Source organism: Palaemon carinicauda, unplaced genomic scaffold (genome assembly GCF_036898095.1).
Source record: "Palaemon carinicauda isolate YSFRI2023 unplaced genomic scaffold, ASM3689809v2 scaffold29, whole genome shotgun sequence".
Taxonomy (NCBI): Eukaryota; Metazoa; Arthropoda; class Malacostraca; order Decapoda; family Palaemonidae; genus Palaemon; species Palaemon carinicauda.
The window spans coordinates 390001-406510 of NW_027170558.1; the positions used below are offsets into that span (position 1 = coordinate 390001).

Consider the following 16510-nt stretch of genomic DNA (forward strand, 5'->3'; position numbering starts at 1 on the left):
ATGCTGATCACCATCGCACCCTTTCACGCGATCATTCACCTGCGCATGCTGCTCGCCATCGCACAACCCTGCACGATTGCCCGCTTACGCATGCTGCTCCTCATCGCACAACCCTGAACGCTCGCCCTCTTGCGGATGCTGATCACCATCGCACCCTATCACGCGATCATTCACCTACACATGCTGCTCGCCATCGCTTACCGCCAGCGATCTTCTTCACCTACGCGGCAGCACGATCCCTCGCCGTCACGCCCATTCGCCTGCGCGCCCGCGCGATCGCTCGCCTGCGCGCCCGCGCGATCGCTCGCCTGCGCGCCCGCGCGATCGCTCGCCTGCGCGCCCGCGCGATCGCTCGCCTGCGCGCCCTCGCGACCGCTCGCCTGCGCGCCCGCGCGACCACTCGCCTGTGCGCCCGCGCGACCATTCGCCTTTGCGCGACCGTTCGCCCTCGCGCGACCATAGTTCGCGGCGAATTCCACAGCCGGTGGTAGCAGCAGGGACGCGTGCTCCTAGGCGGCACTCGGGATCACCTCCATCCAAGCACAGGTTGGTAGTGCAGGACGAAGACAGGTCAGTACAGCATTCTTCCCACCTTCTTTTCAGGCAGGAACCGTCGTGTCCTCTCCAAAGGATCGCCCGATCCCTTTCACCTTAGCGAGGATTTCGGACTCTGTGTCCTTGGAGCAGCAGACATGGTTTGATCCGCTGGCACGGGCGTTAATGAGGGTTATGAAACCAGCACTCACCGGCCAGGGTAACAAACCAGCGGCTGTCTCTCCTACGCTGAAGAGAAAGAGAGGAGTGGACTTCGTGGTGACTTCCCCCAGGGCGAAGTTGGTTCCCAAGAGGTCGGTCTCGAGGGTCCCCTCTCCTGCACGAGTACTCTCTCCTTCTCCCGCCCTGGAAGGATTTTTGGCGGGGGGGCTTTCCGTTGAAGATTTCTCCATCGGACAAGGGGTGACTGCTTACCTCTTCCTCTGGGAGCTTACCAGGTTCTTTCCCTCCTCGGTTACGGCCCGAGGTTTGGTTCAAGGAAGCTACAGGAAGATCAAGGGTACTTTCCTCCTCTCGAGCTCAGGCACCTTGGCCTTTCGTCGTTAAGTATCTACTTGCGGACAAGCTCGATGTTGTACCATCTGGACGCACTGACTGAAGGCTTCCTTCGGGTGTCTCATCTGTGGAGGTCAACGACCTCAGACACCCTTCCATCCTTGAGAAGAGTTTTGTCTTTGCCCAAGGACAGAGACTTAAACATCTGCTGTGCGGAGTAAATCGACTTCCGGTTTCACTCCTCCAAGGCGCTTTCTTCCAGACTCTGCAGGGCTCCAGCTCCCTTTTCTTTCAACCACGTCGGCCTAAGTTATCGGCTACGACAACTGGGACAAGGTGTCCAATTGCAGTTTCCTCCTGTCAGGAACAGATGGCACGGGAGACTCCCCCGGGGGGGCATAGTCCTAAAAGGAGTTCACGAACTCTAGGATTGCAGGTTTTTTCGCTGGGAGGATGCTTAAGGTTACTCATCCGAATGACAGCTTCCCGATGCCCATTCCCGCACAATCTCTGTGAGTAGCCAAGGATATCGCGCCTGCCGTCTCTGTCAGCGAATTCAGTGTCTCTGAACCTCTATGCCATAGCATCAGCAGAGTTGCCCGGTTGGGCAGAATGATCCATACCTTAGGCGAAGGTCTTCCTTAGGATCATCGACGGCTTCACCCCCGGCCCCCTCAGTCGATCCTTTCTTGTAAGGAAGGATCTGAGAGGGGATGTCCATAGTCGACCTCTCAGCCCTGATCAAGTTTGTCGAACAAACTTTGGCCAGCGTAGACCAGCAGAATCGATCAGACTGGTAACGAGGCGACAGGACTCCTTTAACCCTGGATCGGAAGGACGGGTACTTTCAGTTTCCATTCCATCCATCTTCCAGGGTGCTCGTCGAATTCAGCCTAAACTGCAAGTATTCCTGCTTATGATGCAGTGTGGCTATCCCGCCGTGGCATAGCAGGTTTGTTTCCCCAGAGAACTCTCCCTGCCTTCCTCTTGGCCGCTCAGGTGCAGACTTCCGCCTCCTCTGCTGTTTGGAGGGCTGGTCAACTCCGGTAGGCTCGGGTTTCGACCTTCTTCAGCGCCGGGAAAAGCTTCCGAATGCTGACCATGAGTGTGGGCTCATGGTATTTTGCTTGGAGCCTTCTCTTCCTCTGCCTCAACATCTGGAGTATCTGGCCATGATATTGAGTCAACCGCCTTACCACGTTGGAAACCCCGCTTCTCGTCCGTCCAGCGAGGTTAAGCAACGTCGGTACTTGGATGGGTGACCACCTGGGGACGCCAGATTCTGTTACCACATCCTCCGAGCCTTCCTTTCGGTTAACTGTGGCAAGACTGAGGAGAGTCGCAGTACCTGTTCTCAGTCAAGCAGAGTTTTCAGCCCTACCTTGGAACGTTTCCTAGTTCTTCTTTCCTCATTGACCCGTTTATAGTCCGAACGGTCGCCTCAGGATAAGTTCCATGTGGGGCGATCCAAGTTCCGGTGGCTTCAGGCAATGTTTAACCGGACTCCCTGGCCCTATGGGACCAGCGGAACTATTAAACCTGCAATGGGTGTTGACCTATGGAGCCTCTTGATGGTAGTGGATATTCTCGTCCTTTCCCCACATTCTTGATGCGGTTCTCGGACTCGTCAAAGGAAAGGGGGGGGGGGGCATGTTCCGGTCCAGGCCTATGGTCAAGACCTGAAGGATACCTCTCCATCATTCAGGCAGGCTTAAGGGCCTTAGTCTGGCCCCTCTTCAGATCCTACCGCTCCTGCCAAGTCGCCCCGTTGCGTGTCGACTTCATGCTAACCAGCAGGGGACGCATTTTCACACCTTCACATCTTGCAGTAGAGATACCGGGATGATTGAGATTCTCTCAATTCCACCATCGGCTCTCTCATTCCAGGCAGGGGAATGTTTCTCTCAGACTATCCGAGCAGAGCCTCATAGAGAGAGTGTACCTAAGGGTCTTTGACCTTGGGTAACCAGCAAGTGCTGGTCTGGGGGACCTGATCGCGACAGCTTGGAACCTCAAGCTTCCGCTAGTTTTCCCCCCAGTCTCAGACCCCGAGACTCTGGCAAGATGCATTCCGGTGATGGTGGGACAACTTCGACGCCTGCGTCTTCCCTCCTTTTTGTCTGCGGACAATGGGTCTCAACAAAACCAGGTTGTCTGTCAACCTTTCAATGGGAGAGCTCCACTGGGACTATGCGCAGAACGGTTTCTGGACCCTCTGCTTCCCCTGACGGAACTCCCGGGAGAGCTTCTCCCACGGCGCAGACTACTCAAGCAACCACACTGCGACATCTCTCCCGAACCGGGACGTCGCTTCGGCTTCATGCCTGGAGACACTACGCTTCCTCCTCTAGAAGAGACAACCCGCTACAGTCGCGGTACGGAGGTCGCGTCATCTGCGATAGTCATCCACAGGGGTCTCCCAGGCAAAGTGAAGAGTCTAAGGTGGTTGGTGCCGTGGGAGATATACCTCTTCCCGTGAGGCCTCTTCTCCAGCAATAACGGTCTTATTGCCTTTCGGCGGGAGGAAACTCCTTTCCGCTCTTGGCAATGAAGCCTGTCGCTCAGCCTTTCCCTGACCTTCAGGCTTAAAGGAATAACTTTTTCCTGCCCGCTGGATCTATCCTCGCTCATGCGAAGCTACGATCGTCCCTGCCCTAGTCGGAGGAAGACCTCCAACTTGGAGCATGGCTCGGACTTTTAGTCCTTTAAGAGATCTTCTCAAGACCCTTTTATGACAGGCCTCGGATTGTATTCCGCCTTGGGTCTTCTGCTCACTCTGGCCACGGCCAGTGTGTAAGCAATCTTCTTGGTCTCTTACTACTCCCCCCCCTTTCTAAGGAAGAGGGGAAGGCAACATTCAGGCTCGCTCCTGAGTTGTTGGCTAGACTCAGAATCTGAGGGTCCCGACCCTTCGGTCCGATTCATTCAAGATTTTGAGTCTCCATTCTGTGTCTGATGTCCCAAGACCTTCTCTTTCTTGCCAGTACAGGAATCGAGAGGTTAGCGCTGGGAACAGCTGCAGTTTGGCCTCAGTTGCAGCCGATTTGGGAACACAAGGAGGACATGGGGGGAGAGTCACCAGTATACCTCTTCAGCCCGGACTCAAGGACATTCATCTCGACCTGTCTTCAGACCCTCCCCCGTCACGTCGCCCTACAGCACGATGTTGGATACATCGCAACGTCCCTTCGAGTAATACTACTCTGTGACGCAGGTGCTACAAGCTGGAGTCTGGAAGCGTCTGATGACCTTCGCAGCCCGCTTCCTGCAGGGCGTGACCCACAGGAGTCTCGATACGTTTTCTATCGCTCTGTGGTGGCTACACAACAGCTGGTCTAACCTCAGGCTCCTTTTTGGACAGGTAGCAGAAGGTTGAGGGCATTGTTATCAGGTTTTAGTCTGCATGAACGAAAGAAGTATGTCTGGCCCTTACTTCTTTCTTCATCATCCCCTCTACGGGGAAGCAGCATCCTGGTCTCTGCATAGCTGACCTCGAACCTCTGCAGGTAAACCATGCTTCCTTGTGTTCCGAGTATTGAGTCAATACTGTCGCGTCCCCCATACCCTGACGAGGTGGTATTGGGAACGTCCTAACCCAGAGTTCCTTCTGGAACTCCAGGTCAACTGCCTAGGACGGGTCACACTTCTTCCTTCACACACAAGCTTACGTAGGCCACATGGTTCCTTGCGGTGCAAGGAACTTGTGAGGTGCAGGGACTCCTTTTCTCGAGTGCGACTCACTCGGATTCTGAGTCCCCGGGTAAAGCCAAAGCCAGTATGGCTGGGGACTTTCCACCCTTCCTAAGGGATAAGTCACCCTTTGTAAATAGCGTGGTTTGTATTTCGGTTACGGAACAAATGACAAATTCGAAGATAATTTGTATTTTTCCTAACCATACAAACCTTAGCTATTTACACATATTTGCCCGCCAGCCCTGTCCCCCAAGACAAGTCCTACCTCTAAGTGAAAGTGAGTATTCACCTGTGTGTGAGGGGGAGGAGGGGTAGCTAGCTACCACTCCCCTACCCCCCCGCTAACTAGCGCGGGGGTAATACACCCTCGTTAAATTCTAATGGCTCGCCTTTTCAGCTACGCTAAAAGTAATAACCCTTTGTAAATAGCTAAGGTTTGTATGGTTAGGAAAAATACAAATTATCTTCGAATTTGTCATATTGTATTCTATTCATCAATTTTGGAAGCATTTTACAATAGAGTACTGAAAATTTTGTTTACCTTTGGTTATGATCAGCTGATCTGAAAGTGCTGCTACCTACCGTATCAAAATATGGCGTACATAAGTACAGTGAACCCTCGTTTATCGCGGTAGATAGGTTCCAGACCCTACCGCTATAGGTGAAAATCCGCGAAGTAGTCACACCATATTTACGTATTTATTTAACATGTATATTCAGACTTTTAAACCTTCCCTTGTACGTAGTACTGCCCTTTAATGTACAGAACACTTAATGCATGTACTACAGTACCCTAAACTAAAATAGACACAAATATTAAAGGCGATTTTATATCATGCGTTTCCTAAACACGCCAAAAAGCACGATAAAAAATGGCAACCAATGTTTTGATTACGTTTATCTCTGATCATAATGAAGAAACAAACGCATTTACACATCTGTGTATAGGTTAGTTTTTGCATCGATTATATTGATTATTCAGTACAGTATGTTGATTTGGTTATTACTAATGTTTTACTTAATTTTTCTTAGGACTTCCAAATGAAATGTTTTTCTTTATGACGCCGCCTGAAACGACGGCGTCATAAAGTACACTCAGTAAACAACCACGCTCAGTAAACAAACGAAGGCATTTAACGCGCATGATGAAAGTGATAAATAATGATAAACACAGTAAAAGCTTTTAGAAAAGAGAGAGAGAGAGAGAGAGAGAGAGAGAGAGAGAGAGTGTGTGTGTGTGTGTGTGTGTTTACGTACAGTAAATGTAAACTTTAAACAAAAAAAAATATGATAGGTTATAACATGTATATTCAGACTGTTAAAACTTTCCCTTTAACTTAATGCATACTAAACTAAAACAGGCACAAATATTAAAATGTTAGAATATTAAAGTAAAAAATAAAGATTGTTACTCTACTCACCACAAAAGAAGTTGAAGAAAAACTTGAATGATGATGGCGATGAATTTGCTGCACAGTAGAAATGATGATGATGAAGCTGATGATGTCTTCTACTGTGCAGCCAATGATAGTATTTTACGTCTCTTCAGACGTAGGTGTCCTTTCCTGGGACACCTCTTCAACTTCTTCCTGGGACACTTCTTCAATTTCTTCCGAAGGCGTACTAGCAGGAGGAACTGGCTCTCTTTTGCGAGGCTGGAAGAACATTGTGATCGGAAGTTGTTGCCGCTGCTTCTTTTTTCGCTCGAAGAGCATCCTGTAGGGAGTCATGATGTCATCGATCTTGTTGCAGAATTGCATAGACCGAACCATATCCTCGTCCCACTCTTGCGACATTTCTTTCACCTCTTTCACATGGTTGCAGAGCTTGGCAAGCCGTTCTAATGTTAAGCCCATTTCTTCGACATTTTCTTGGGTCTCTTCCTGGGTACCCTCACTCTCTTCCTCACTTGCCGATTTCGTCAGGTCTTCGAGGTCTGCGTCAGTTAGGGGCTGGGAATGGCAGTCCAACAACTCGTCGACGTCTTCAGTCGTCACGTCGCCAAACCCGTCACCTCCAATTATCGCAGCCAACTGCACAGATTTGCGTATTGCAGTGTGTTGAATTTCAGACGGTGTAAATCCCTCGTCGTCGCAAACAATCTGGGGCCACAACTTTTTCCAGCTCGCATTAACGGTTGCAGGTTTCATTTCTTGCAGTGCCTTTGAATGTTCTGCAGGCACGTGGCTATGGTGTACTTCCGCCAGTACGCCTTCAAATTGAAATTTTCATCTTCATCTTCTTGGGCAGCATCCACACACGCAACGAGGTCCGCCAAGGCATTCTTCGTGTAGAGGTCCTTGAACGCCCTGATAACCCCCTGGTCCATCGGTTGAATTAATGACGTGGTGTTGGGTGGCAGGAACTCAACCTGAATGCCCTCATGCGACAGGTCAGTTGCGTGTCCACCAGCCTTATCCATAAGGAGAAGGATCTTGAATGGCAAGACCTTCTCTACGAGATATTTGCTGACTTGCGGGATAAAACACTGGTGGAACCAGTTGGAGGTCAGCATCTTCGTAATCCATGCTTATTGATTATGCATCCAGTACACGGGAAGGAGATTCTTATTTATATTTTTCAAAGCGCGAGGATTTTTTGACTTGTAAATAAGCCCCGGCTTTAGCAAATATCCAGCAGCAATGCCACACATCACGAGGGTTACGTGATCTTTGAATGCTTTAAAGCCAGAGGCTTTGGCTTCTTCTTTGAACAGGAAAGTTCACGACGGCATTCTCTTCCAAAACAAGCCGGTCTCATCCATATTAAACACTTGTTCAGGCTTGTATCCACCTTCAGCGATAATGTTCTTGAAAGTTTCGTTCGTGTAAGTTTCAGCAGCGGCAGTGTCAGCGGAAGCAGCCTCGCCATGCAGGGAAACGCTTTTCAGGCCGAAGCGATTCTGAAACTTCGCGAACCATCCTTTGCTTGCGGAAAAACGTTGTTTCTGAGGCTGGGAATCAGTGGATGTCCCTGGTTGAGGTTCATCTACATCATCTTCTTCAGCATGGTCGCCATCGTCGTCTTGAGGTTCCTTTGCCGCAAAATTCTCATACAAGCTCAAAGCCTTGGTTCGGATGGTGTTCGTATCCAAGGCTATGTTCTTCTTCCGGCAATCGGAAATCCAGACTGTTAAAGCACCTTCCATGCGTACGATCGTTTTATTACGCGTGGTAACGACTCGCTTCGCTGATCTGCTAAAGGTGATGGTAGCCGTCTTTCTAATGTTCGCCTTGTCCTTCTTGATGTAGCGAACGGTGGATTCGTTCACTCCAAAATGGCCAGCTGTGGCCGCGTAACTTCTGCTTTCTTTTAACATATCGAGAAGCGTCACCTTCTCAGCAATCGTCGTCATCTTTCGGTGGCGTTTAGGCTCACTACCAGCCTAAGCAGAAGCAGAACGCTTGGGAGCCATTGTACAGTAGGGGTTAAACAGAAAGTTCAACAAAAAGTTCAACTTAAAACAGTCACGCACAGCACAGATTACAGTTCACAATAACGTAGCAGCATCTACACGGCGAGAGAGCGGCAAACGAAGTGGCCGCAAAAAGATGCTGCGGGTTGGAGAACGGTCCAAACACCAATCACAGGCTAGATTACAAAACTTGGGTTCTGATTCGTCATCTATCAGCGCTTGAACCAATCACAATCCGTCTTATATGCTACGTAATAGTTACCAATTCAAAGTACAAGGTACCCTACGTATATAGTACAGCTTTACGTACGCTATTTTACGCTTGTTTTGTTGTAGGATATGTCTCTCTCTCTCTCTCTCTCTCTCTCTCTCTCTCTCTCTCTCGTACGCTTATTCGAGATGTGATTTTTGCAACAAAGAATATTATTGGATGCAGTACTACGTATGTATACATACAAAATATTCATGGAAAAGATGCACATCCATTACATTTGTAGTACAGTAGTAGCCATCAGCAGCCTTACACCATTCTAATACTGTATGAGTGCATCTGATTTGCGTTTCATGTTCGATTTAATTTTACTACGTACAGTATACTGAATTATCGTATGATCACATTCTCTTTTTGTGTTTTATTTCTTTCTGTACTGAATTATATGTCATATGTAATGCAATGAACCATCAGTAAGAGCAGATATTACTAATTACAGTATTAATGGAATTACAGGTAACGAAATATCGTATTTGGGTTCTTCATATATCGCGGTATTTTCGGAATTTCCGGAAAATCCGCGATATGTTTATATATATGAGTTATGAAAAAAATCCGCAAAGTGGTGAATCCGCGAAGTAGCGAGGGCTCACTTTGGCATATTTTTTATCATTTCTTAACTTATTAGAAATATCTTTATGATGAATATTACATTAACGCCAGTATGTTACAGGAAATCAGTTTCCATACAGTTCGTCTAATCATTAGGTATAATGCGCAATTGTTGAGGCTCTTTCTGTGTGTGTGTGTGTGCTCGCTCTCGCAATCGCATACGGGTAGTTCATTTTTAAAGCTTCATACGGTATTGTAGTTCAATATTAAGCCTTTATATTTCATTAGACATTACTGTGTTTAATTGGGGTTTATTAAAGAACGTTTATATTTTATTTTCAATTTCTGAGCATATCAATAATCAACAAATACTTTTAATTTATTTTCCGTTGGCATCAGCTGATCTCAAGGTCACGCTGCCGTATTACTATTATGAGCACATATATATAGTGCGAATAACACTGATTTATATAATTTTCTTGACATTCGAAATTTCTTCATAATGCATATTACATCAGCGCCAATATGTTATAGGGTATCACATTTTTCCATAGAGTTCGTTACAGTGGTCCCTCGGTTATCGCGGTTAATGGGGACCGAGACCACCCGCGAAAACTGAAAATCCGCGAAGTAGCGGCGCCTCTTCTAAAATGCTTAAAAAAAACGTATATATACCCCCCCTGTATACAGTACACCATATAGAATACGGGTAGAGAGAGAGAGAGAGTGAAATTCATGTTATAACAAAAAAAAAAAAAAAACTGTAAAATATGTTGTCTGTTTACAATAACAATTGAGGGTCTAGAACACTGTTTTACCGAACAATTTACTTGCGAACAACCAATTATCGTTATCAGCTTTCAAAAACAAGCAAACACTACAACTAGCTTACATAATTAGTCCGTCGTTTTGCGCAACAAATTAACATTTATAATTTCTATTTCCGGGGGTTTAAGATTACAGTAATACATAAATAAAATTGTACCATACCATATAGAAAATGGGTGTAGAGAGAGAGAGAGAGAGAGAGAGAGAGAGAGAGAGAGAGAGAGAGAGAGAGAGAGAGAGAGAGAGATTCATGTTAAACAATCAAACAATAAAACAACATTTAACTTACCTCTTACAATAAGTTCTTCTAAGCGTAGTTGATGAAAAGACCTGTGCAGTACGATGAGGTGATAACGATGAATGACTGCACAGGGGCATGAAGAGCTTTATTGCTCCTCGGTCGACGCCGCAGACGATGCAGGAGAAGCTGCAGGAGGCGGCGTAGTGGCTGCAGGAGGTGTCGTAATGGATGCAGGAGGCGGCATAGTGGCTATAGGAGGTGGCGTAAGGGATGCAGGAGGCGGTGTAGCGGCTGCAGGAGGATCTTCTTCTGGTTTTTTGCGCGTAAGAAACATCGTTATTGGGAGTTGTGAACGTTGTTTTTGTTTGTCGATGAAGATGCGCCTATAAACAGCCATGACGTCATCAATACGATTGCTGAATTCGACGGCTCTTACCATGTTGTCATCCATTTCTTTGGCCCTTTTTTGGAGGTCTTTGGCAACATTGAAGAGGTCCTGTAAATTATGCAATGTAAGGCCACCTTCTTCAGCTTCGTCACCTTCGTCACTAGCAGACTCGTCTTCCTCCTCACTCGCCGATTTGGTCATTTCCTGTAGGTCCTCCTCTGTCAGTGGGTTTGAGTGGCAGTCGATGAGATTGTTAATTTCATCAGCCGTCATATCCGAGAAGCCTTCAGTCTGCACCAACCGAGCCAGCCTGACAGCCTTATCAACGGCAGAGTGATGTATTTCGTTAGGCGTGAAACCCTCATAGTCATGAGTGATTTTGTTTGGCCACAATTTCTTCCAGCTGGAGATGAGTGTCTGTTCTTTCATGTCCTTTAGGGCATTCTGAATATTAGCCAGACACGTAGCTATGTTGTAGTCCTTCCAATAAGCTTTGATGCTGAAGGTCTCGTCGGTCTCTTCAATGGAGGAGATGAGACCCTCCATTGTTGACTTAGTGTAGAGGGCTTTGAAGGCCCTAATAACCCCCTGATCCATGGGCTGTATAAGGGAAGTGGTGTTGGGGGGAAGGAACTCCACCTGTACCCCTTCATAATGCAAATTAGTTGCATGACCTCCTGCACAGTCCATGAGAGAACCACTTTAAAGGGCAGGCCCTTTTCAGCCAGGTAAAGCTTTACCTGTGGTATGAAAGAGTTAAGGAACCAATCAAGTGTGAGGGCCTTGGTGATCCATGCCTTTTTATTGGACATCCAGTACACTGGCAGTAAGGCTTTGTTCTTGTTTTTCAATGCTCGGGGATTCTGTGACTTGTAGATAAGGCCGGGCTTCAGCATGAATCCTGCAGCATTGCCACACATGAGCAGAGTCACTCGATCCTTGTGAGCTTTGAAACCTGTCTTTTTAAGTTCGTCCTTGAAAAGAAATGTTCGGGACGGCATCCTCTTCCAGAAGAGGCCTGTTTCATCCATATTAAAGACTTGCTCCGGGACATAGCCATTTTCTTCTATTATTTCCGGAAACACATCCTCAACATAATGCCTCGCTGCTGCTTCGTCTGCAGAGGCTGCCTCTCCGTACAACGACACACACTGAAGTCCGAATCTCCTCTTAAACTTATCAAACCAGCCCTTGCTGGCAACGAAAGTCGTACGTGGTCGTCGTGGGCTAGTCTGGCTTGAGGTACCAGGCAGAGGATCATCTTCGTCGCCGTCGTCTTCTTCCTCATCTTGAACGTTGTCGTCGTCACCACCCTCAGGCACCATAGCATCAAACAAAGTTTTAGCCTTACTTCGGATCATGTTTGTATCCAGGGTGATTTTCTTCTCCCTACAATCATGGATCCAAATAGCCAGTGCATTTTCCATTCGCACCAGGGTCTTATTCTGGGTGTTTACAACCCTTTTGGCATCTTTCGTGAAAGATATTGCAGCAGTTTTGCGGATGTTCTTCTCTTCCTTCTTTATGTACCGTACCGTGGATTCATTAAGGCCATATTGTCGGGCTACGCTCGCGTAGCTATTTCCCGCTTTCAACTTGTCCAATAAACTCACTTTTTCGTTAATTGTTACCATCTTTCGCTTTTTCTTCGGTTCACTAGATGCACCAAGGGATAAAGAGCGTTTGGGAGGCATCACGAAGGGCTTCACAAAACTTTTACACTTAAAACATCACCGCGAGACAAAGACTAACTAACCGCGATCTATGGCGAGAAGCGTATACGAGAAAAGCGTGGAGCGATGGGCATCGGGAGAAGCTTGGGCTAGTGAATGGGCCAATGGGGAGTCGAGTTCTCAGCGAATGCTGGCCAATCAGCTTGCGTTTATGCCCGTGATGCTTAGCGTATACAGACGTGCATTTCTTTTAGTTTTAAAATTTTGTAAAATGATGCAATTACTAATTCTAATTGAATATTTTGTTTTAAAAATTTGTAAAATAATGTAATTTCTCATTTTAATTTAATATTTTTCATTATTAATTTTTTAATATTTTTTTATATTTTTAATTTTTGAATATTTTTTAGACCCGCAAAGCTCTGAACCCGTGAAAGTTGAACCGCGAACTAGCTAGGGACCACTGTATAGACCTTATTATTAGTTATAAAGGAATGCTCTCTCTCTCTCTCTCTCTCTCTCTCTCTCTCTCTCTCTCTCTCTCTCTCTCTCTCTCTCTCTCTCTCTCTCTCTGTATTTTGTTTTTAATTCAGTTGTATCTTCATATTTTTTTTTTAAATTATTAACAAATTCTATATACTGTATCATTATTCGATGTTTCGATTATGGGAATAGTAACGCATCGGAAGGAAATCACTTGATTTGCTTCTCGCCTTCCGCCAAAAAATATGACATCATCAGACTTTTTTTCTTAAATTTACGGTAAGTTGTACTAATCTTATAACTAATGATACAGACCACTAAAACACTTGATATCGTTACTGGGTGTTTCGATGATGGGAATGCTATAATAAGATTACTCAGTAACAATGAAAGGAAATCATTCGGTTTGTCAGCGCGCTGCCGCCAGATACATGACGTCACAAGTCATGTGACGTACAGTAATCTCTACGAAGAATGACTTGCAAAATATCTAAATTCATTTTCTTTGTTTCTTCCAAGAAATGAAAAGAAAATACTAAACAAACCAAAGTATTTTATTTTCATAATCTAAAAGGAAATATATTATTTTCAAGAAAATATTTGCCCTAATAGTATGTTTTCTTTAGATAAACATCAATCCATTATCAGAGATTAAAAAAGTAGCGTACAGTCAAATTTACGCTACGTAGTACTCATGACAACCGATACAGACCCTCAAAATACCTTGTATCGTTATTTAATATTTTGATAATGGAAATACTAATATTAATCGTTAGCCTATTGGAAGGAAATCACTGTATTGCCTGGAAGCTTTCCGCCGGTGATGTGACGTCACCAGACATAATATGAACTCGACAGATATTAAAACTTTTCTTAATGTATTTTTAACTGAAAATAAATACTGAATATTAACAATAAAAGAAAATAATAATTTACGAAGATAAATTAGTTTACTGTATATGTATATGAGAAAATAGAATATTTTCAAGGAAATATTCGTCTTATTTCCGATAAACTTGTGACGTCATCACCCTGAAAAAATAGTTGTAAAGTCGAATAGTCGTATATCGCATAGGTCGTAAGTCAAGCAATACCTATATACATACATACAAACTTACATACATACATATATATATGTATGTATGTATATACAGATGTTATATATATATATAAATATATATATATATATATATATATATATATATATATATATATATATATATATATATATATATATATGTATATATATGTGGTGTATATATCTATCTATCTATATATATATATATATATATATATATATAATATATATATATATATATATATATATATATATATATATATATATATATATATATATATATATTTACATAAATATGTTATTTATATACATATATGTATGTATATATACCATATGTTTATGTGTCTATATGTATGTGTATACTGTAAAACAAATGTCAGTCAACACCCACACCTTTTTAGTTTCTTAATTGATCGTCTTCTCTTCATTCCCTTGCTTTTGTAATCTCTAGGGTCAATATGTGTTATTCTTAACGTCCATCTAATATCTTTCCATTCTCTTCATATGTCCTGCCTGTGTCCTGATATTCACTTGAATATTTATGAATATTGTAGTGCACAATTTTGAGATAACCTCTTGTCATTTCTCTTCTTTTACAGTGATCATTGATAGTGAAAGTTGAACATTTAAGCATCAAGAAAGAAGGATAGTGCGTCTCTTTACCAAGCATCGCATCATCCAGCCTGAGGAGAACAATGCTGCTCTTAAATGCATGTTATGGACGATCTTGATGAATAAAGACCAGCTTCTCCTTAGAAGTTTTCCCTAAAGAAATATCTTCTGTAGGATGGATCCTACTGTTGTTCAAGTACAGAGGAGTTACCAAGGTTTCTGCAATGCAAGACGAAGAAACTTTGTTCTCATCACCACGTCTACAAAAAGTAGTTTCATCTTCACAAAATATAGAAGTTACTGATGTCAAAGCCATCACAGATTAGCACAAGTGCATATCACTCTGTTGGCTTCAAAGGTAAGGAAAGTTAGTCAGTCAGGTCCTTACTTCTTATGTTGTTACCAATATTTTCCATATGGGTTGCATTTCTTATACAAGTGTGTGGTCCTGTCAGCCTCATTAAAAAACGAGTATCTGGTGTAGGTATTTTTGAGTTGAAAGGTTTGAAGTGTATTATAGTCTTATATGGAGAGACTAGTGTTGGTCATATATGTTGATATTAATGTGATTATTTTCTACAAAAACTAAGCTACAACCCTACTAGGTAGAGCTGGAAGCTACAATCCCAAGTGCTTTGATGGGAAGCAGTCAAGTTCGGAAAGGAAATAAAATAACTATATATTTGAATTAGAAATATTAAAATATATTAGTTCAGTAATACATACATACATATACCATGGCACTTCCCCCATCACTTTCATTCCCCACAACTCCGATCCATACATCACAGTTGGTACAATCACTTTCTCATATAGAACTCTCTTTACATTCATGCCCAACCCTCTATTTTTTACTACTCCCTTAACTGCCCCCAACATTTTGCAACCTTCATTCACTCTCTGACGTACATCTGCTTCCACTCCACCATTTGCTGCAACAACAGACCCCAAGTACTTAAACTGATCCACCTTCTCAAGTAACTCTCCATTCAACATGACATTCAACCTTGCACCACCTTCCCTTCTCGTACATCTCATAACCTTACTCTTACCCACTACCCACATTAACTCTCAACTTCCTTCTCTCACACACTCTTCCAAATTCTGTCACTAATCGTCCAAGCTTCTCTTTTTTGTCTGCAACCAGTACAGTATCATCCGCAAACAACAACTGATTTACCTCCCATTCATGGTCATTCTCGTCTACCAGTTTTAATTCTCGTCCAAGCACTCGAGCATTCACCTCTCTCACCACTCCATCAACATACAAGTTAAACAACCACGGCGACATCACACATCCCTGTCTCAGCCCCACTCTCACCGGAAACCAATCACTCACTTCATTTCCTATCCTAACACATGCTTTACTACCTTTGTAGAAACTTTTCACTGCTTGCAACAACCTTCCACCAACTCCATATAACCTCATCACATTCCACATTGCTTCCCTATCAACTCTATCATACGCTTTCTCCAGATCCATAAACGCAACATACACCTCCTTACCTTTTGCTAAATATTTCTCGCATATCTGCCTAACTGTAAAAATCTGATTCATACAACCCCCACCTCTTCTAAAACCACCCTGTATTTCCAAGATTGTATTCTCTGTTTTATCCTTGATCCTATTAATCAATACTCTACCATACACTTTTCCAACTACGCTTAACAAACTAATACCTCTTGAATTACAACACTCATGCACATCTCCCTTACCCTTATATAGTGGTACAATACATGCACAAACCCAATCTACTGGTACCATTGAGAACACAAAACATATTAAGCAATCTCACCAACCATTCAAGTAGTCACACCCTCCTCCTTCAACATCTCAGCTCTCACACCATCCATACCAGATGCTTTTCCTACTCTCGTTTCATCTAGTGCTCTCCTCACTTCCTCTATTGTAATCTCTCTCTCATTCTCATTTCCCATCACTGGCATCTCAACGCCTGCAACAGCAATTATATCTGCCTCCCTATTATCCTCAACATTCAGTAAACTTTCAAAATATTCCGCCCATCTTTTCCTTGCCTCCTCTCCTTTTAACAACCTTCCATTTCCATCTTTCACTGTCTCTTCCATTCTTGAGCCAGCCTTCCTTACTCTCTTCACTTCTTTCCAAAACTACTTCTTATTCTCTTCATATGAATGACCTAATCCCTTACCCAACCTCAGGTCAGCTGCCCTCTTTGCCTCACATACCTTGCGCTTTACTTCCAC

General features: G+C 44.1%; 1 long non-coding RNA gene across 1 annotated transcript in view; it reads left to right on the forward strand.

Annotated features, from left to right (window-relative positions):
* The window catches only part of LOC137636403 (uncharacterized), a 48995-nt gene extending 33604 nt beyond the window's left edge, over positions 1-15391 (forward strand). Inside the window, exon 4 of the long non-coding RNA XR_011043089.1 lies at positions 14272-15391. This is a non-coding gene — a long non-coding RNA (uncharacterized lncRNA). The remainder of the gene's footprint in view (positions 1-14271) is intronic.
* The last annotated feature ends 1119 nt before the right edge of the window (positions 15392-16510 follow it).